This window comes from Phyllobates terribilis, unplaced genomic scaffold (assembly GCF_046119375.1).
Source record: "Phyllobates terribilis strain yellow unplaced genomic scaffold, ASM4611937v1 Scaffold_5__5_contigs__length_657084704, whole genome shotgun sequence".
NCBI classification, from domain to species: Eukaryota; Metazoa; Chordata; class Amphibia; order Anura; family Dendrobatidae; genus Phyllobates; species Phyllobates terribilis.
Window position 1 is genome coordinate 99,973,412 of NW_027362765.1, and position 20,503 is coordinate 99,993,914.

The 20,503-nt window shown below is 45.5% G+C and overlaps 1 non-coding gene and 1 pseudogene across 1 annotated transcript; both read left to right on the top strand.

Annotated features, from left to right (window-relative positions):
- The first annotated feature begins 5,586 nt into the window (after positions 1-5,586).
- Positions 5,587-5,757, top strand: LOC141150294 (U2 spliceosomal RNA; annotated as a pseudogene).
- Positions 5,758-14,080: 8,323 nt separating this feature from the next.
- Positions 14,081-14,267, top strand: LOC141150574 (U2 spliceosomal RNA). The gene has a single exon (XR_012246738.1). It is a non-coding gene; the product is annotated as a U2 spliceosomal RNA (small nuclear RNA).
- Positions 14,268-20,503: the final 6,236 nt, after the last annotated feature.

Sequence of the window (20,503 nt, forward strand, 5' to 3'; positions counted from 1 at the left end):
ACGAGAGCGATCGAACTCGGAAGGAGAAGAGCTTCGGAGCCCAGCTGACATCGGAGAAGGAAGGCGGATATCGGTGGGAGGAAGAAGCTCTAAAGAATCCAGAAGAAGACGAAGACTCGGAGAAGAATCGGGCTGTCCTGTGGAATCTTCGAGGAAGAAAATCATCGAGACAAAGACCTTTCGGGGAATTTGTCCAGAACACGACGGGAGAAGAATCTGCATAGCTCCACCCATTCTGGGAAGAGTTCCAGATCCAGCTCCAAGAAGTAACTGCAGGAGGAAAGCCATGGCAAGCGCTGCGAGGAAGGCCGAAAAGAAGAGCCTGGAGCAGGGGACAGCCAGGAGGGCCCAGCCAGGAGCCGATTCTGACCCCAAGGACTCTGCCTCCACGACTGGCCAGCAGAAGGGACCCCAGAAGCCCTGCCACGAAGCTCCAGCCCTGGAGCCCTGGATGCGGCAGACGGTGGCCCTGAAGCTGAAGGAAGTGGATGGGAGGGTGCCGGACATGTCCTCGGACGTGTTCTGCCAGAAGATGCTGCTGGATCGAGGCTTCTCCAGGTCGGACACCCTCAGCATCCAGACCTTCTTGACGGGGATCTTCTTCGTCACCTTCGCCACTGTGAACACCTGCACGAGGTTCTGGGAAATGGTAAGCGCAAAAGGACCGGATAATTCTTTCTCTGCCTTTACAGGTAGCTGCCCTATCCAGAGGGACGAAAGGAGGATCACGGTCTCCATGCGCAACCCGCACACCCCAGGCCAAGACATCTGTACCTTCCTGAGATGCTTCTGTTTGGTTGTGAAGTAACCCTCTCACATCCTGAATGGACTCGGCTTCTGGACAGGTAAGTGGTCGGTGACCGTTAGACTTCACAGGGACCTGGCGTACTCAGACGGACTTCGGCACCTGCCCCCGACATTCTCCCTGGGCAACTCCTATGGCCTCATCTATTACCCGGACATGCCACGGAACTGCAGGAGATGCGGCAAGAACGGCCACGAGATGAAGGACTGCAAGGAGGATGCCTGCAGGATTTGTCGAGTGACGGGACACAGCTCGAAGGACTGCCCGAAGAAGACGTCCTGCAACCTGTGTGGGCTGGCGGCTCATCTGTACAAGGATTGTCCCAAGCGTGAGAGATCCTGGGCAACGGTGGTTGCGACGACCCCAGCTCCGGAGGACAAGGCCCCGACGACCAGGCCTGTGAAGGTCAAGGGCGCGACGACCAAGGCCCCAGCGGCCAAGGCCGAGACGACCAAGGCCAAAGCGGTCAAGGAGTCGGTGGCCAAAGCCCCAGCAATGGTCCCAGCAGCTCCGAAGCAGAAGAAAAAGTCAAAGGAGGGTAAGAGTTCTGTCACCCCTCTCTCGATCCCTCCCCTTGCCACCCCCGTCCAATCCCCCCCCACCCCGGCCACCCCTGCTGAGGATTCCACTTCCTCTTCCTCCTTCCCCTACTCCTCAGCAGGTGTCCTTTCCCCTGCCCCGGCAGCCAGTCTACCTCCCCAGACCATGGTAGCGGTGGAATTAACCTTTCCTCCACCGGCCGCTATCTATTCCGAGGAGGATTTTCCCCTTCTTGTCTCCCCAGTTCCAACCCGGGGAAAGAGGAAGGTGGAGGACAGCCCTGCTACTGAATCCTCCAAAAAGAAGATTCTGGATTTCGTAGGCGAAAAGGAGGATACCCTCCCTGAGCCAGAAGAGATGGAGCACATGGTTGAGATCCTGGTGGCCGAGCCAGAAGAGGAGGAACTGGTGGTCGCCGAGATCGAGGCCGCGCTGCTTGACCAGATGGAGGAAGAGGGCCTGCTGGTGATCCCGCCACCAGCAGTCAACACCGACGAGGGACCACCCGACCGGAGTGCTAACTAAGGTGTATTGCCTGCGCTAACTTTTTCTTTTTTCCCTACATGATGGCTAATATTAACTTATTTTCCATTAATGTCAGGAGCATCAAGGACAAGTTCAGACGTCAGACTATTTATGCCTTCCTTACTTCCCAGTTGTGTGATGTTTATATGTTGCAGGAATGTTCCCTTCCCTCCTCTAGGTCCTTCAAACATCTGGCCAGGGAGTGGTCCCACGGTCCATCCTACTGGTCCGGTGGGGGTGACTGCAAGTCTGCGGGGGTCGCAATTCTGATCAGGGGGGGCGCATTCACGCTTGAGTCCGTCCAGGAGCTCATCTGCGGCAGGGCTCTTGTTGTAGATGGCAACTGGGCGGGAGAACCTGTCAGGTTCATCAACATGTATGCGTCCCCACTGAAGAATGAGCGTTTGGAGCTTTTCCAGACCCTGCGGCTTCAGCTTGCCACCACCAGGACCTTAGTGATGGCCGGGGATTTCAACTGCCCCATCGAGGAGGATGGTCGTAGTTCTGGCACATCTGCCAAGTTGGACATCACGTCCAAGCTGCTCATCGAGATGGTAACCGAGGCCTCTCTTCAGGACGTGGTGGGCTCCATGGGGAGAGGCTCCACGAACTATTCGTGGAGCCGACCCGATGGCTCACTCCGCTCCAGGATTGACTTTGTGTTCACCTCTCGGGCAGTCAGGCAGAGTAGGCACTCGATGGTCCCCTGCTTCTTCTCCGACCACAGAGCCATTCACTTACAAGGTGTCCTCGGCGACGGTTTTCCGTCCGGCCCCGGCTCCTGGAAGCTGAATTGTGCTCTGCTGGCTCAGGATGAAGTCGTGGAGGAGCTGAGAGCAGCCTACGCAATGTGGCAGTCCTACAAGGGTAGCTTCCAAACAGTCTCTGATTGGTGGGAATATGTTAAACTTGAGTTTCGCTGTTTCTTTCAGGCCAAGGGTCGACAACAGGCATGTGAGAAGAGGAGGGACTTCAGAGGGCTGCAGCGCGAGCTGCGGTCGCTGCAGGACCTTCTTCACTGCGGCTGGGACGTGAGGGAGGAGCTGGAGGAGACCAAGAAGAGCCTGAAAAGGCACTTTGAGGAGGAGTCCAAGCGAATCGTCTTCCGTTCCAAAGTGGAGAATCTGGAGAAGGGTGAGAAATGTAACTCATTCTTTTTCAGGAAACTTCATGCCGGTCACACGCCCCTGAACGAGCTGCGAGACGAGAGCGGAAACATGCGACGTGGGAAGGAGGACGTGATGAGGGTTGTCAGCGACTTCTACAGCGAACTCTACTCCCACAAGACTACCGACCCCGACGCTGCTGATAAGTTCCTGTCAGGTATCACTAACCATCTTGATCCTGCAGGCACGGCAGCCTTGGACAAACCTCTGATGGTGGGCGAATTGCTCTCTGCCGCTAAATCCTTTAGGACCGGCAGGACCCCGGGCAGTGATGGTCTTCCAGCGGAGCTCTATGTAGCGCTGGGAGACCTCATCTGTCCGGACCTGTTTGACCTGTACGAGGAGATGGTGGTGGAGGGTAGAATGCCTCCATCTTTGAGGGAAGGAATGGTCACGATCCTGTACAAGTGGAAGGGAGAGAGGTGCGACCTGAGGAATTGGCGTCCCATCACTCTGCTCAACGTGGACTACAAGATCCTGGCCAAGACGATGGCGACACGACTTAAGACGGTCATCGGACGGATCATCCACCCGGACCAGACCTGCGGCATCCCTGGACGTCGCATCGCAGACAGCCTCGCTCTCGTGCGGGACACGGTCGAGTACATCAAGGTCCGCCGCGCACACGCGGCCCTGGTCTCCTTGGATCAGGAGAAGGCCTTCGACCGGGTTTCCCACGAGTTCATGGGCCGAGCTCTGCACCGGTTAGGTTTGGGTAACATGTTTTGTTCGTATGTCCGTCTGATGTATTTTGATATCCACAGCTCGGTGTTGGTGAACGGCTGGAAGACTGACCCCTTCCCTGTTCTCTCTGGGGTCAGACAAGGCTGCCCGCTATCACCTCTTCTTTTTGTTTGTGTTATAGAACTCTTCGCAGAGGCTATCCGGCAGAATGGAGAGATCAGAGGGATCACCGCACCGGGTCTGGGACGACACGAGGTCAAGTGCTCGCTCTACATGGACGACGTCACCGTCTTCTGCGCTGATCGTGGTTCAGTCGACGCCCTCGTCCAGACGTGTGAGAGGTTCGGCCGGGCTTCAGGGGCCAAAGTCAACTGCAGGAAGTCGGAAGCCATGCTCTTCGGGGATTGGCAGCCGGCCTCCTCCGCCCCCTTCCCCTTCAACATTCAACCGGATTTCCTCAAGGTGCTGGGAGTCTGGTTCGGGAAGGAAGGAGCGGCCCTCAAGTCCTGGCAAGAACGCTTGGCCAAGGTGAAGCAACGGATCGGACTCTGGAGCCTCAGACACCTCACTTGTGAGGGTAAGGCACTCGTCCTGCGTAATGAGGTCCTGCCCGTCTTGCAGTACACGGCGCAGGCCTGGCCCCTACACGTCACTGTGTGCAGGGCCATTACCAGGACAGTGTTTCACTATGTCTGGGGATCCAAGATGGACAGAGTCAGGCGGGCCGTCATGTACAAGGAGCCTCGCAAGGGTGGGAAGGGCGTTCCAGATATCCCCACCCTCCTGCGATCCTCTTTTGTGTGTGATTGTGTCCGCCGGACTTTGCAAGTCAAGAATGGCTCCGCGGGCAGGTCCATGTCTCGCTTCTTCCTGCTTCCTCTTTGGAGGCGACTCGGCTGGGACAAGTGGGACAGCTCCTTCCCCTACAACTGGACGACGCCATGGTTCTACGGAGACGTCGTTCGATTTGTGGGGGAACATCAACTGGAGGGACTCAAGCCCGACTTGTGGAAGCCCAAAACTATCCACAAGCTCATCAGAGCCAAGGATGACGTGGAGAACATCACAGGACTTCACCAGGACACGCTGGAGACTGTGTGGACAAATGTGTCGTCTGACAGGCTGACCAACGGGCACAAGGACTTGTCGTGGATGGCGATTCAGGGCGGACTGCCCGTCCGGTCATTCATGCATGCCCGGAACCTGTGCAAGACCCGGTACTGCCCAAGGTGCCCCTTCGTGGAGGAAACATCTTTGCACACTTTTTGGGACTGCCGATTTGCACAGCGCCTGTTGACTGCCCTTGAGGACGACCTGAGGAACTCTGTCCCCAGGGCGAGCCTATCGCACCACTCTGTGCTTTACGGACTCTTCCCTGGGGTTCATACCGTCGGAGCCATCCAGGAGGCTTGGCGCCTTATGAACTGCTTCAAGGATGCCGTTTGGGTCGCCAGGAACCGGCTCATCTTGAGGAGGGAGAGGATGTCCATCCACGACTGCCGCAGGATGATCCACAGCCTGCTCAGAGACTATTCCATCGTGGACGGTTCGGAGGACGAGGATGAGGACTAAACCCCTCCTCCCCCTCTCCCCTTATGTGTCTTGTCTTTCAATAAAGCTTCGGGCCTGTGATTTTCCCCTCTCCATCCCCTTTTTCCCAATCCCCATCCCTTATCACGGTTCGTCGTACTGTATTGATTGACATGCTTTTTCTTTCAGATTGAGTGTTTTGTGTAGCATAGGGGTGTGATGTGTGTAGTTAGTGCGTCGTATCCTCATGCTATGTAAATATGATGTAGAATTCTGTGTGTACTGGGCTGCGGCACTGTACACTGTCTGTTAACTTATTTTCTGTGCTAATAAAAGATATATTCAATCAAAAAATCTGTTCTTATCAGTTTAATATCTGATACGTCCCCTATCTGGGGACCATATATTAAATGGATTTTTAGAACAGGGAGATGGAAAAAGAGCTTGCTCTGTCCACTCCACGCATTGACCTGGTATTGCAGTATCTCCAGGACCGGTGCACCCCTTCTTTAATGCAGTTTCTAAAATCAGAAAGAATTGAATTCAATGTTTTTTGTTCATTTTGCTTGTTTGTCGGATTTTGGGATGGACTCTTTGGCTTTGCTTTTCTTCTCCTCATTGGATTTTTCATGTTCAAAGTTGCAGAAGCCAGATGACAAGCTCATTTTGGTTCAACTTCAGCAACTGTGCATTGCATTGCCATGTAATGTAATGCAATGCTATCTAGCTCTCCCTCTTTACTTACTTTTGGATAAACAGACATATTAGGCAAGCATTTTGGAGCTTTCACCTAAATAACTACAGGTGGTGAGATAAGCTGCACAATATAATTGACCTTTCAGTATATTGTTGCACACACACCATCTATTTAGCAAATGCCCTTGTTATCAACAGCAGCCTTTTAAACTCACCTGAGCTAACAGGTATGTGCGCTGGTTACTCTGCTGCGCTTAAAATTTCTTTTTTGGTTTGCTACAATGCCTTTTCTGAAACGTTGTCTCCCTCTGCTGGGACACTGACTTCTTTCATTTAATGCCTGCAGACTATAAAAGAGAACCCAACCCAAAAAGTTTGGTTGATTAGTCTGTGGCATTCTTTTAAACTGTTGCTTATGGCGGTCTCTGTGAGCTTCTCAGTGACATTCAGCCAGCCAGGTATCCTGCCTGCAGTAGATGGAATGTGGCAATGGAACGCTGGCTGCGCGTGTCATAATAGGCTCTGAGCCTTTATATACCTGCGCACAGCAGCAGCCACCTTCAGTCTGCTGCTGGACAGCCAGCAGCAGCAGGAAAGGTAAGTAATCAGCAGCCCTCCTGCTAAGGGTAGACAGCTGCTCGTTCCACCCCCCCCCCGCCTTAATTGGTTCTCCTCCCTTCCAACGGTGTTGAGGTGGGTGGGAACAGCAGGGGGTGAGGGTGCTGTGTTTAAAGAGGTGGAGTTATGCAGATCTAAAACGCGTGGATTGCAGCAGCAGCAAGCCGAAAAGTGCAGGCATGTAAGGGATCTAGAGGTTGACAACATGTCTTCTTAACGGGAGTCCAGGAGCCCATCTCCACAAATGGACTTTTCAGGATCCTTGGGTGGCACCGTAGTCCGAAACCAATTCTGGTTATCGCTTCTCGGCCTTTTGGCTCAGATCTGTAATGGGTCTAGTCATTTGGCTGTCTGTGCGTTAACTCTTGGCCCTGTGGCATCGCATTTTATGGCTTAAGCCACTTGCTGCTATAAGGAGTTGGCCAGTAGACACGACTAGCGATAATGGGACGCATTTGATACGCTGGGCCCGGTGAGGCTCGAGTGAAGTTTGGAATCCAAATTGATGTGGAAGAAGGCAAAGAAGGAATCTTTACCCTCAGCTTCGTGGTGAAGGAGATTTTGTTTGGACTCCTTGAAGTGAAGAAGGAAGAAATCTTGTGCCTCCAGCAGTTCAAAAGCAAGTATAATCTTGTATTTACTTCTATGGCTGTTTGCAACAATTTCTATGATTGTTTGAAAAAGAATCTGGACAATCAATATTTGGATGGGCTGACTTTTGTCATCTTGTATTGCTCCAAAGAGGTACCTCTGACTGTTTTCATGTACAACCCACATGTGGACTTGGCTTTGATTTATGCCTTTCTAAATAGGCACTGCTATATTACCAAGGTGGCAGTAAAAGTCATGAATGAGGAGGAACTATGGACCGGTAAATATCGTTTCATGGTCAAGTTCCGGGAAAGTCCTGATGAACCAGGGGGTATACATTATCCTCCATCAATTTTTTCCATTGGGAGTGAGCGGGGTTACCTGTTCTTCCCCAATGCGCCCAGGTTTTGTTGTCATTGTAGGAGGTATGGCCATACTCAGGAAGCATGCGACATCAGACAGATTATTTGCAGGAAGTGCAATGAGGTGGGTCATTCTTCCAATAATTGCAAAAATGAAATAGTCTGTAACCTCTGCGGAGAGAAGGGGCATGCCTTCAGAGACTGTATATTCCATCCTGGTTCATATGCGGGGGCAGGGGGAAGGGGAAGGAGAAGAAATGAATCTCCTGCACCCACAGCTACAACTCCGACTGCTCCAACTCCGACTGCTTCGATATCTACTCTGGCTTTCTTGGATGAGGAGGAGGCTCGGGTTGCTTTTCCAGAACTGGTTCGTGTGAATGTAAGAGGAAATATGGAGCTGGCACCTGAGCCACCGGTGCAGAGGGCCGCGTCTGTGGCTTCGGATGTCAGTGAGTCTGAGACGATAACTGATGATCGTATAGGCATGGAAGTGGCCCCGGTGGAGGATCTGGAGGCTGAAATTCCAGACATGATGGTTACATTACAAGAGGAAGAGGAGTCTGATCTGACCAGAACACCGCATGTGGCCTGGAGCGATGTCGTTTCTGACCTTGAGGAGGAGGGAGGTCAGGGGGACTTTGACCCCCAGCGGCGGGATTATAGTTCAGATGAAGATGGAGGAGCTTCAGTGAAGAAAAAGAAGAAAACTGAACCATCCTTTTCCCCTTTAAGTGACTGCAGTGTGAGTCCAGCCCGGGTGTACCCTACTGCATCTGATCCCCAAGATGTGTCTTTTTTGGGGGAAGGCACAAACTACGATATCTGCACGTCCAGCGTCCTACCCCCAGAAGGGTTAGGATGATGTACAGGTGGGCATGTTGTCGTGACCTGCCACATCAAATTAATAGATGGGTGCCCAAGTTGCTCTCAGCATCTTGTCGCTAAATGTTCGGCTGATTAAATCTGAGTCGAGAAGAGTGGCAATTTTGGACTACTTGAGCAACTTGGATGCGGACGTATACTGTGTCCAGGAGTGTGGGATCTCCGATCCCTTAAGTGAAAATGCATGGCCTTTAGGTCAAAGTGTGTGGTCTGGTTCTGTATGTAATAAAAATTGTGGGGTAGGTGTTTTGGTGAAGGGTTATAGTGTTAAGATAGAAAGTTACATTGTGGTGGAGGCGGGGAGGTGTGTAATATGTGAGTTAAATTGTAGGGGGTGGAGGGTTAGGGTGGTAAATATGTATGCACCAATAGATAAAGGGGAGAGGCTGGAAATTTTTGAGAAATTATGTTTTTTTTTATCTGGCAAAATGCCAATAATTTTTGTTGGAGATTTCAATTGTGTGACGGAGGGGGATAAGATGGATGTTACAGGTAAAAGACTCAAGAGTCTTGTGGCGGATTTTTCCTTACAGGATGCTGCGGAAGTTTGTTTAGGTAGTCCACCTCCTGCGACCTATAAGGCCGACAGGGGAGGCATAGAGTCTAGAATAGACCGTATCTTCTTTTCTTCACAAAATGTTATTTGTAGGAATTTCCAGCAGGAAGATGTTCCCTTCTCTGACCATGTGTGTTTGAGAGCACGTCTAGAAGGTAAGATTTCCTTTGTATATGGTGGTGGCGTGTGGAAACTTAATGTGCGTTTGCTGGAAGATAATAGGATCATGCGTGATTTTAGGCGAATGTATGTTAGGTGGAGGGATAAAAAAAGTGATTTCAGGAATGTGCTTGAGTGGTGGGACTGGATGAAGAGTGAGATTGGTTTTTTTCTTTAGAAAAAGGGGCAGGAGGAAAGCAGCAATGAATAGAGCAAAATTTAATGATTTAAGCTCTAGACTGGAGTGGCTGAGGAAGTTAAGGATGATTGGAGTGGATGTGGATGTTTTGATGTGTCAAGTGAAAGAAGAGATTAAGAAATATATTGAGGGTAAAGGGAAAGAAATTATTTACCGTTCTTGTTATGTTCTGCTACCAGAGCTAAGGAAAGAGAGGAGATCTGTCCCTACGATAGAACTCAGCTGAATCCCTACGATGTAACAGGGGACCTGATCCTGCGATCAGACCTGCTAAAGTCCTAAGCTAGTCTGTACGGAGACCTATAGATGTGGGGATGGAATCCCTACAAGTACTAAGGACTGGGAGGAAAATGGACACCTCCTAACAGAAATAGTAGCAGACAGACGAACAAACAAAATATATAGAACATAGAGGTCCGTAGACCAAGCAAACTAACAGAGTTGGATACAGAGCACAGGCTAGCTAGAAAGTAGTTATACAATGAAGTCCAGCAAAGCCAGAAGGGCGGAGCAGGATTAAATAGGCCAACAAGGTCATGTGACCAGCAAAGGAAAAAACCTAAGAGCAAGGTTCTAACAGTACCCCCCCTTCTAAGAGGATCCTCCGGATCCCCTAGGACCAGGCTTATCAGGAAATCTCCTGTGAAACGCTCTGATAAGTCTGGACGCGGAAACATCATCTGACCTCACCCAAGAGTTATCCTCGGGTCCGAAACCTTTCCAGGCCACAAGATACTGCAAACTACCTCTATACCGTCTAGAGTTAAGGATGCGAGAAATTTCATATTCCCCGTCCTCCACCACCGGAGGAACAGAGGCAGAGGCGTCACCATCCGACACAACAGCTTTTTTTAACAGAGAGACATGAAATACCGGATTAATTCTCCAGGAGGTAGGAACCTCCAACCTAACAGCAGATTGGTTGACAACCTGAAGCACCTTAAAGGGTCCTACAAACTTGGAACCCAATTTCTTAGAAGGAATCCTCAACCGCAGATTCCTAGAGGACAACCAAACCATGTCACCAACAGTGAACAAAACCTCCTGTCGTTTCCTATCAAAGTAGTCTTTAGATTTTCTGCAATAGAAACACAAGCCTTCAAAAAGTCTACGGTCTTTTTCTTGAGAGCGAGGTGCCACCGATCCAATCTCCATTGGTTCACCACTGTTAGTACACACATTCTCATAACCAAAAACTGACATAGCAGAGGATTTGCTCTCATTAACCCTTGCACGCAGTCTTCTATCCACCCGTATAGCTAATTGCATAGCCTGTTGCAAATCTTCAGGTGTAGGATAAGCAATTAGCAGGTCTTTAACCCTTTCATTGAGCCCAGCAAGAAATAGACTTTTCAGAGCAGAATCGTTCCACCCTGTTTGAGTAGACCATCGACGGAAATGAGTACAATATTTTTCCACATTACCTGATCCCTGTCTCAAACGTCTTAACTCAGTCTCAGCTGATGCGACACGGTCAGGATCATCATATAATAGCCCCAAAGCAGAAAAAAAACTATCCACTGATCTGAAGCATGTATCACTAGTTTGCAAAGAAAAGGCCCACTCCTGAGGCTCTTTGCGCAAAAGTGACATTATGAACCCTATGCGCTGGGATTCATCCCCAGAGGACTTGGGTCTCAAACGAAAATATAATAAGCAAGCATTTTTAAATGAAAAAAATTCTCGGTGTTCACCAAAAAATAAATCCGGCAAACATACCTTAGGCTCCAAGAAATGTGCTCCAGGACAGTTACTCACGTGCTGACGGAGCTCGGCCACCTCCAGATAGAGTCCCTGCAGGCGATGAGCCAAATCCTGAACCGACACCATGATGGAACAGAAAAATCTTTCCTTAGAGAATTTGCAGGCTGGACTTACTGTTATGTTCTGCTACCAGAGCTAAGGAAAGAGAGGAGATCTGTCCCTACGATAGAACTCAGCTGAATCCCTACGATGTAACAGGGGACCTGATCCTGCGATCAGACCTGCTAAAGTCCTAAGCTAGTCTGTACGGAGACCTATAGATGTGGGGATGGAATCCCTACAAGTACTAAGGACTGGGAGGAAAATGGACACCTCCTAACAGAAATAGTAGCAGACAGACGAACAAACAAAATATATAGAACATAGAGGTCCGTAGACCAAGCAAACTAACAGAGTTGGATACAGAGCACAGGCTAGCTAGAAAGTAGTTATACAATGAAGTCCAGCAAAGCCAGAAGGGCGGAGCAGGATTAAATAGGCCAACAAGGTCATGTGACCAGCAAAGGAAAAAACCTAAGAGCAAGGTTCTAACAGTTCTAAGATTGAACATTTGGAGAAAAATGAGAAATGCACAAGGTTTTTTTTCAAAAAAGTTTATGGGAAGAAAGTGGATATGGATGAGGTGGTGAATGGTGATGGGGTGTGTGTGAGTGGGAAGGATGTGATGCAGGAGGTGGTGTTGTTTTATAAGGAGTTGTATGGGGAAAAATGGGTTGATGATAGGATGTTGACTGATGCTTTGGGGTGTTTAGAAGGTTGTTTGGGTGAGGATGAACGTGAAATATTGGATGATGTATTTGTGTTGGATGAAGTTAAAAAAGTGGTGATGTCTGCGAGTAAGAATAAAACACCTGGGAAGGATGGACTGCCCGTGGAGTTATATGTTAAGGAATGGGACACGATGGGAAATGACTTATTGGAGGTGTGCCAGTATATGTTCACGGAGAATATGTTGAGTGAATCTATGAGAGATGGGGTGGTGGTTTTGGTTCATAAGAAAGGTGATAAAAAGGATTTGGGGAATTGGAGGCCAATCACCCTTTTGAATGCAGACTATAAGGTGTTTAGTAAATTGTTGGCTAGCCGGATGCGGGAAGTGATTGGCGGTGTGGTGGATGAAGATCAAGTGTGTGCAGTGCCTGGGAGAAGTATGACTGAAAATTTGGTGTTGTTGCGTGATGTGATTGGGGATTGTATGAGTCGTAAGCAGAAATGTTTGTTGTTTTCGGTTGATTTTGAAAAAGCTTTTGACCGTGTGTCACATAGCTTTATGTTTAAGGTTTTGTCTAAGATGGGTTATTCCAGGAATTTTGAAAACTGTGTTAGGAGTTTGTATTGTAATGTTTCAAGTGAATTTTTGGTGAATGGGTGGTTGAGTGAGAAAGTGAGAATTAAATCAGGAGTGCGTCAGGGGTGCCCTATGTCCCCTTTTTTGTTTATTAGTGTGATTGAAGTGTTGATGTGTATGGTTAGGAAGGATAAGGTTATGAGAGGTGTGATGATTCCTGGGAGTAATGGAAAGGATGTGAGAATTCTAGGTTACATGGATGATGTAGTGATTGTGAGTGGGAATATGGCTGCGATGAGTAGGGCAAGGTTGATATTAAGTTTGTTTTGTAGTGTCTCAGCTTTTAAGGTCAATTGGACTAAGAGTTCCTTTAAATGTTTTGGTGAGAGGAATGTACCGATGGATGGTGTGAGGTGTGAGGATGGTGCAATAAAGGTGCTTGGGATTAAGTTTAATGATGATTTGAAAGGAAATGAGAGTTGGGAAGATTGTGGGGTGAGAGTGGTGCGCAAGTTGAATTTTTGGCGAATGAGAGAATTAACTCTGACTGGGAAAGTTCTGATTATTAAGGCGGTTATTTTGCCTATTTTGTTGTTTGTTGCGAATGTATATCCAGCTGCTTTTAAGAAAATTAGGAAAACTGAGAAATTCATCTTTAATTTTCTTTGGGGAAGTCGCATGGAGAAATTGAAACGGGAATATGTCTATAAGTTATGCGTAAATGGTGGTTTGGATTTTCCAAATATTGATTTCTTTTTAGGGATTAGTTACGTGAAAATGGTGGTGGTGGTTCTAGGGAAAAGTAATAAGTGTGCTTATATGATGAAGTATTCGGCTGGATGGATGCTTTATGGCTTAAAGTGGGTCAAAAGGGATGCTAGAGTGCCTGTTGCTTTTAGGTGTCCTGTATGGTATGGTTGTGTTGAGAAATTTGTAAGGAAGTATGATTTGTTGTCCGTTAATATGAGTGATTTTAGGCAAAAGAAGAAAGTCATTAGGATGGTGCGTGAGCGTGAGGTGATATGTAATATCAATGGGTTGAGAGGGGAGGAAGTAACCGAGATGTGGAGAAAATTAAGTATAGATGGTGTGATTAACAGACAGAGAGATATCGCTTGGATGATATTGCATGACATTTTGCCTGTTAGGGATGTGCAAAAGAAGAGGGATTTAGTTAAATCTGAGGTATGCCCGAGGGATGGATGTGGTTTGAGAGAGCATGTTAGACATATGGTATGGGATTGTGATTTTGCATATGATGTATGGAAGGGTATAGGGGGACTTTGTAAGGAATTGGTGGGTGTAAAGTATGTTAATTGGAAACTTGCTATGTTTGGGATGGGTGCATGTAGTAGAATTAAGGATAGGATTTTATGGTTGTTGGTGGTGTGTGTAATTGAAAGTTTGTGGGATGCGAGGAATTTGTTAGTTTTTAAAAGGAAGAAAATGTCAGTTAATGAATGTTTGAGATTGATTCTGTCACGTATGTATGTAATATACCTCTGGGATAAGGAACGTGGAAGTATTATAGATGCTGAAGGGATCTGGAAGTTTAAAAAGTGGAGGTTTTTGGTAAAGTTTAATTAGTAGTGTATAATGTACCTGATGATAAGGATTGGTTTTAATTTTGATTATATACCAAGTGTGATGAAAGGCTAAGTGTCAATGAAATGCTTTTGTAAGTCGATTTGATTGAGCTTATGCTCCGGCCTATCTGATTTGGTAAAAAAAAAAAAAAAAAAAAAATCTGTTCTTATCAGTTTAATATCTGATACGTCCCCTATCTGGGGACCATATATTAAATGGATTTTTAGAACAGGGAGATGGAAAAAGAGCTTGCTCTGTCCACTCCACGCATTGACCTGGTATTGCAGTATCTCCAGGACCGGTGCACCCCTTCTTTAATGCAGTTTCTAAAATCAGAAAGAATTGAATTCAATGTTTTTTGATCATTTTGCTTGTTTGTCGGATTTTGGGATGGACTCTTTGGCTTTGCTTTTCTTCTCCTCATTGGATTTTTCATGTTCAAAGTTGCAGAAGCCAGATGACAAGCTCATTTTGGTTCAACTTCAGCAACTGTGCATTGCATTGCCATGTAATGTAATGCAATGCTATCTATCTAGCTCTCCCTCTTTACTTCCTTTTGGATAAACAGACATATTAGGCAAGCATTTTGGAGCTTTCACCTAAATAACTACAGGTGGTGAGATAAGCTGCACAATATAATTGACCTTTCAGTATATTGTTGCACACACACCATCTATTTAGCAAATGCCCTTGTTATCAACAGCAGCCTTTTAAACTCACCTGAGCTAACAGGTATGTGCGCTGGTTACTCTGCTGCGCTTAAAATTTCTTTTTTGGTTTGCTACAATGCCTTTTCTGAAACGTTGTCTCCCTCTGCTGGAACACTGACTTCTTTCATTTAATGCCTGCAGACTATAAAAGAGAACCCAACCCAAAAAGTTTGGTTGATTAGTCTGTGGCATTCTTTTAAACTGTTGCTTATGGCGGTCTCTGTGAGCTTCTCAGTGACATTCAGCCAGCCAGGTATCCTGCCTGCAGTAGATGGAATGTGGCAATGGAACGCTGGCTGCGCGTGTCATAATAGGCTCTGAGCCTTTATATACCTGCGCACAGCAGCAGCCACCTTCAGTCTGCTGCTGGACAGCCAGCAGCAGCAGGAAAGGTAAGTAATCAGCAGCCCTCCTGCTAAGGGTAGACAGCTGCTCGTTCCACCCCCCCCCCCGCCTTAATTGTTTCTCCTCCCTTCCAAAGGTGTTGAGGCGGGTGGGAACAGCAGGGGGTGAGGGTGCTGTGTTTAAAGAGGTGGAGTTATGCAGATCTAAAACGCGTGGATTGCAGCAGCAGCAAGCCGAAAAGTGCAGGCATGTAAGGGATCTAGAGGTTGACAACATGTCTTCTTAACGGGAGTCCAGGAGCCCATCTCCACAAATGGACTTTTCAGGATCCTTGGGTGGCACCGTAGTCCGAAACCAATTCTGGTTATCGCTTCTCGGCCTTTTGGCTGCGGTCAAGTGTCTTGTACAGGCGACGGTGGTCCAGAAGGTACTCGGGTACCCCTCTCCTCGGCCTTGCAGGGTGACCCACTTCGGTGGGCTCCCCTGCCTGCTGCTATTGGGAGAGGGCTTAGTCCCAGGGTAACGGGTTGCGATCCCCCCCAGCCTCTCAGGTGTTTCTGTTTACAGAACTCTGAAAGGCGCAGATTGCAAGCGGTTTGCGATTTGCTTTTTCTTGTTGCGTTACCATGGAGGTTGACCCCAACCTCGTGCCTCACTATGCGAGGCTTAAAAACACTATCCGTATTCATTTCACAGAGGGCGGAAGTGATGAAAGGAAATTGCGGTACGTAGTCCAGAACGTGCTTGAAGGGCTCTTTCATGTGCAGAAGAACGAGATTCTCTCTATCCAGGATTATCCAAGGCGTGGCGATTATGACATCACCTTCACCGGGGAAGGCATTTTTCAGGATGTCCTGGTAAGAGCCAGAAAGGCAAAAAACAATCCTATTCTAAAAGGAATACAAGTTATCGAGCACGTCCTGGATGAGGTAAAAATGGTAATCCTTAAAGTATTTTCTCCTTTCGTTACTTCAGTGGAACTAACATGTTTTCTTTCAATGTACTTTAAAAGTGTAAAATGTATAGGGAAAGTACTTAATGAGTTTCACATATGGACGTCCAAATGGAAATTTCTAGTAACATGTGAAAGAGACCCTAATTTACCAGGCGGTGTGAAACTCCCTCCTGCACGTTTTAAAATAGGTTCCTCAAATGGAGACTTCTTTTTTTCTGGTATGCCACCCTTTTGTAGAAACTGTGGAAAATATGGCCATTTTAAGGATGACTGTGAGGCAACCTGTAGAAACTGTGCTAGTACAGAACATGACACCAAAGAATGTCCTCATGATAAAAAATGTAATTTCTGCCAAAAACCTGGTCATTTTTATTTTTCATGCCCACATAGGTTCTGGGAGGCCGAACAGAGACGGAAGGAAAAGGCCAGGACATCCGAAAATGAACCAACAGGTCAGACCACCCCTCAGGAGGAGGAACAACAACCTGGAGCCTCAGCGAGCAAAGAGGGCGATTCGAGTGATGAGGAAAGCTCAGAGGTAATGAAGGGTAACTCCCAAGCAGTAAGGAAAAGTTGGCACCAAGACAACAGGGAGGCTAAAAGAAAGGCAGAAAAGGAACAAAAGGGCATGATCGGTAAAACCAAAAGAGACCGGCAGAAGGTTGACACCGAGCCCGAGGCAAAAACTGGGTTTCCTGGGCCTGAGTCTGAGGCTAACTGGACTACGGTGGGTCCCCATAAAAAGAAAAGAGGGAAGAAAGATGGTTTGAATGGAGCGGCTGATGGGGATCAGATGGACACATCTCCTGGTGGGGAGGTGGACGTTGGTCCCCCAAAGGTCCCGGACCCTGCTGACCCCGGTGGGGAGCCGGGCCTTGCCAGCTCCGTGAGCTCGGGTACATTGCCTTGTACACAACCTTCCCCTGTGTGTCGGCCTCCACTGGGTGCAGGGGAGCCACCTGGGGACCCACCTGATAAGGATCTGAATGGCCAGCCCGTGGAGACCCAGGGTGCTGTTCCTCTTAGTTGTCTCCCAAGCTACTCACATGTAGCGTTGGGTCATTGTCTTGGTGAGTCAAGTTCCTCCTCCATGGAGTCCTTACTTACGATAAATTTGGACGAGGGAAGTAGCTCGAGCGTAAGTGGTCTGGCCGGTTCAGCGGATAGGAAGTAAGTTCCGTATTTCTGTTTTATATAATTTTTTTACTTTCCTCCAATGGCAGAACTTAAGGGCATTTCCCTCAATGTGAGGGGTCTAAAATCAAAAACCAGAAGAGTAACATTATTTAATTTTTTAACTTGTCTTACGGCTTCCGTCTTCTTTTTACAGGAATACAATATCCCGCACACAGTATCCTGCAAAAAATACAAAGAGGATTGGAAATGTGGCCCATCAGTGTGGTCCGGGTCAAATGTTACCGGATCAGCAGGGATAGCTATACTTTTTAAGGGAAACGTTCAAATTGATTTTATCCAAGAGATTTTACCAGGTTGTATGTTATTAGTTAAAGCTTTTATTAATGGTGTAAAATGGCAATTTTTAAATTTTTATGGGTCCCCAGATAAAAATGAAAGAGCTGACATGTTAGAGATTTTACCATTATTTATTAATACCTCTGAACCTTTTATCTTGGCAGGTGATTTTAATTGTATTTTAAAGGGTGAAAGTCGGCGCTCTACAGCCGTAAGTAGAAACTATGACAAAACTTCCGGTATGTTAAGTAATATTTTAAGTGATTTTAGACTTGTTGATATTTATAAAGAATGCAACAAGACTAGTTCAGTAGAGGCCGGCTTTACCTGGAGCAATTTAAATTGCAGTTCAAGAATAGATTTTATATTCGGTTCAGAACAAATTTTACCTGATAAATGTGAAACCCACAATAATATCTTCTCAGATCATAAATTTTTATCTTTTAGTGTAAAAATTAATGCTAATAAAAAATGTGGGAAAAAAACTTGGAAAATGAATGTATCCCTTTTAAATGATTCTAAGATTTTATCGGATTTTATTGAATTTTATAAAAACTGCAGGAGGAAGAAAGATGTAAATGTCCCTATAAGTGCCTGGTGGGATAAAATGAAAAAAAAAATAAAAGATTTTTTTATTAAGAAAAGCATATATAAAGCAAAAGAAAAGCTAGAATTATATAATAATTTAAATACCCGGTTACAGACCTTATATAAACTTAGAGAAAATAGTCTAGAAGTAGAAAAAGATATTAAAATACTGAAAGAAGAAATAACAAAATCACTAGAACAAAAAGGGAAAGAGCTAATTTTCCGCTCCAGAATAAAACACGTGGAGGAAGACGAAAAATGTTCTAGATATTTTTTTAAAAAAATTAGAGAGAAAAAAAAAGTAATTGAAGATATAGATGGAGAGAAAAATATGGGAAAAATTTTGGAAAAGGTACATGGTTACTATTTTAATCTTTTTAATGATAAAACAATAGATGAAAATATAATGCAAAATTCTCTAGAAGAAATAACATCTGTTTTAGATACCGCCTCCCAAGAGTTTTTATCACAAAACATAACAGAAGAAGAAATTTTACAAACCATAAAAAGTTTTAAAATTGGAAAAGTCCCTGGATCAGACGGTATTCCTATAGAGTTTTATGTAAAATTTGATGATATTTTAAAAGAGGATCTGTTTTATGTTTTTACTGAAGTTTTTAATGATAAGGTTTTATTAAAATCCTGGAAAAAAGGGGAGGTCTCATTATTATATAAGAAAGGTGATAAGACAGACTTAAAAAACTGGAGACCTATAACCCTACTAAACTGTGACTATAAAATAATGGCAAAAATTTGTGCAAACCGCCTTAAAAAAATTATAGGAAAAATAATCCACTCAAACCAAGTATGTGGTGTGCCTGAGCGCAGTATCTGGGACAATCTAAACCTTGTTAAAGACTGTATTGAAGACATTAAAAACAGAAAAGGGAAGATGGCAATTTTATCAATTGACTTCGAAAAAGCTTTTGATCAGATTTCTCATTTTTATCTTTTTAAGGTTTTAGAAAAAATGGGCATACCAGAAAGGTTTTTATTATCTCTTAAAGCGTTTTATAAGGACTGCACAAGTAAGATTTTAGTAAATGGTTTTAAGACACAAGATGTTTTTTTAAAATCAGGGGTAAAACAGGGGTGCCCCCTGTCCCCACTACTTTTTATTTGTGCTCTTGAGCCACTTTTATGTGCAATCCGTAGAGATAGACAAATATGTGGTATCCCTCTACCTGGAAGCAAAGGAACAGAAGCAAAAGTGGTGGGTTACATGGACGATGTGGCGGTCCTTTGCCGAGATGCACCATCACTACAAAACTCACTCAAACAGATCCAATCCTTTTGTACAGCTTCTGGTTTTAAGGTTAATTTTAATAAGAGTAGTATTTTAAATATTGGGGAGATGATTTTACACGATGTTTTTATTCCAATAACTGAATCTATTAATATTTTAGGTATTTCTTTCTGTGAATCCAATAATGGTCTAAATAACTGGGAGGCGGTAGCTCAGAAAGTGAATACGAAAATATGTATGTGGAATATGAGAAAATTAACGATGGAGGGTAAAGTATTAATTATAAAAATGGTCATTTTGCCTCTTTTATTGTATTTGAGTTTGGTTTTCCCTCCCCCTGTAAATATTTTAAAAAAGATCACTAAAGCATGTTTTACTTTTTTCTGGAGTTCTAAGATGGAGAAATTAAAAAGAGAAATTGTAACAAAACCAAAGCTCAAAGGTGGGAAAGACTTTCCAGATTTTAGTAGATTTCTTTTAATTAAATTTTTTTGCTTCTGTTTTAATGCCCTTTTTAAAAATCACTATTGGTCCTTTTTTATGCGTTATAACACTGGTTTTTTTATGAGAAAGTTTGGGTGGTTTGAAACGGTTTTATCATCTCCATATGCTTTTAAACTGCCAACGCATTATTTAATTTTAGAAAAAATAGTGATTCATTTTAATTCAGGGGGTAAAGAAGCGGGAGATCTACAAAATAGTAAGAAATTAATTAAAAGTCTTTGTAAAAATGAAGAGTTATGTAACATTGAGCGCTATGATGATGAACAAATATTGAATATATGGAAAGTCATTAATGCAAAATATCTTTTTAATATACAGAAAGATTTGGCTTGGAGCTGCGCACACCAATGTCTTCATTGCCGGGCATTCCAACATAGAAGAGGACTCGTGAGGTCTGCCATTTGCCCAAGAAGCGGATGTCAAGAGGAGGAATCAGTGAAACATCTACTATGGACTTGTCCTTTTGCAAAAGCGTTCTGGAGAAAATTGCTCCCTCTGATGGAAAAAGTGGCAGACCTCAAAGACTTTAACTACGCCACAATACTTTATGGACTTATGGAATGCCCAACAAAAGACCAAAAAATTATGGCATGGAAGACAATAAATTGCGCCAAAATAGCTCTCTGGAAAGCCCGAAATATTTTAATTTTTAATCATGATGAATTGTCTTTAAATGATGTTTTTAGTTTTTGTTTAAGTGAAATGTATGTATATTTTTTATTAGATA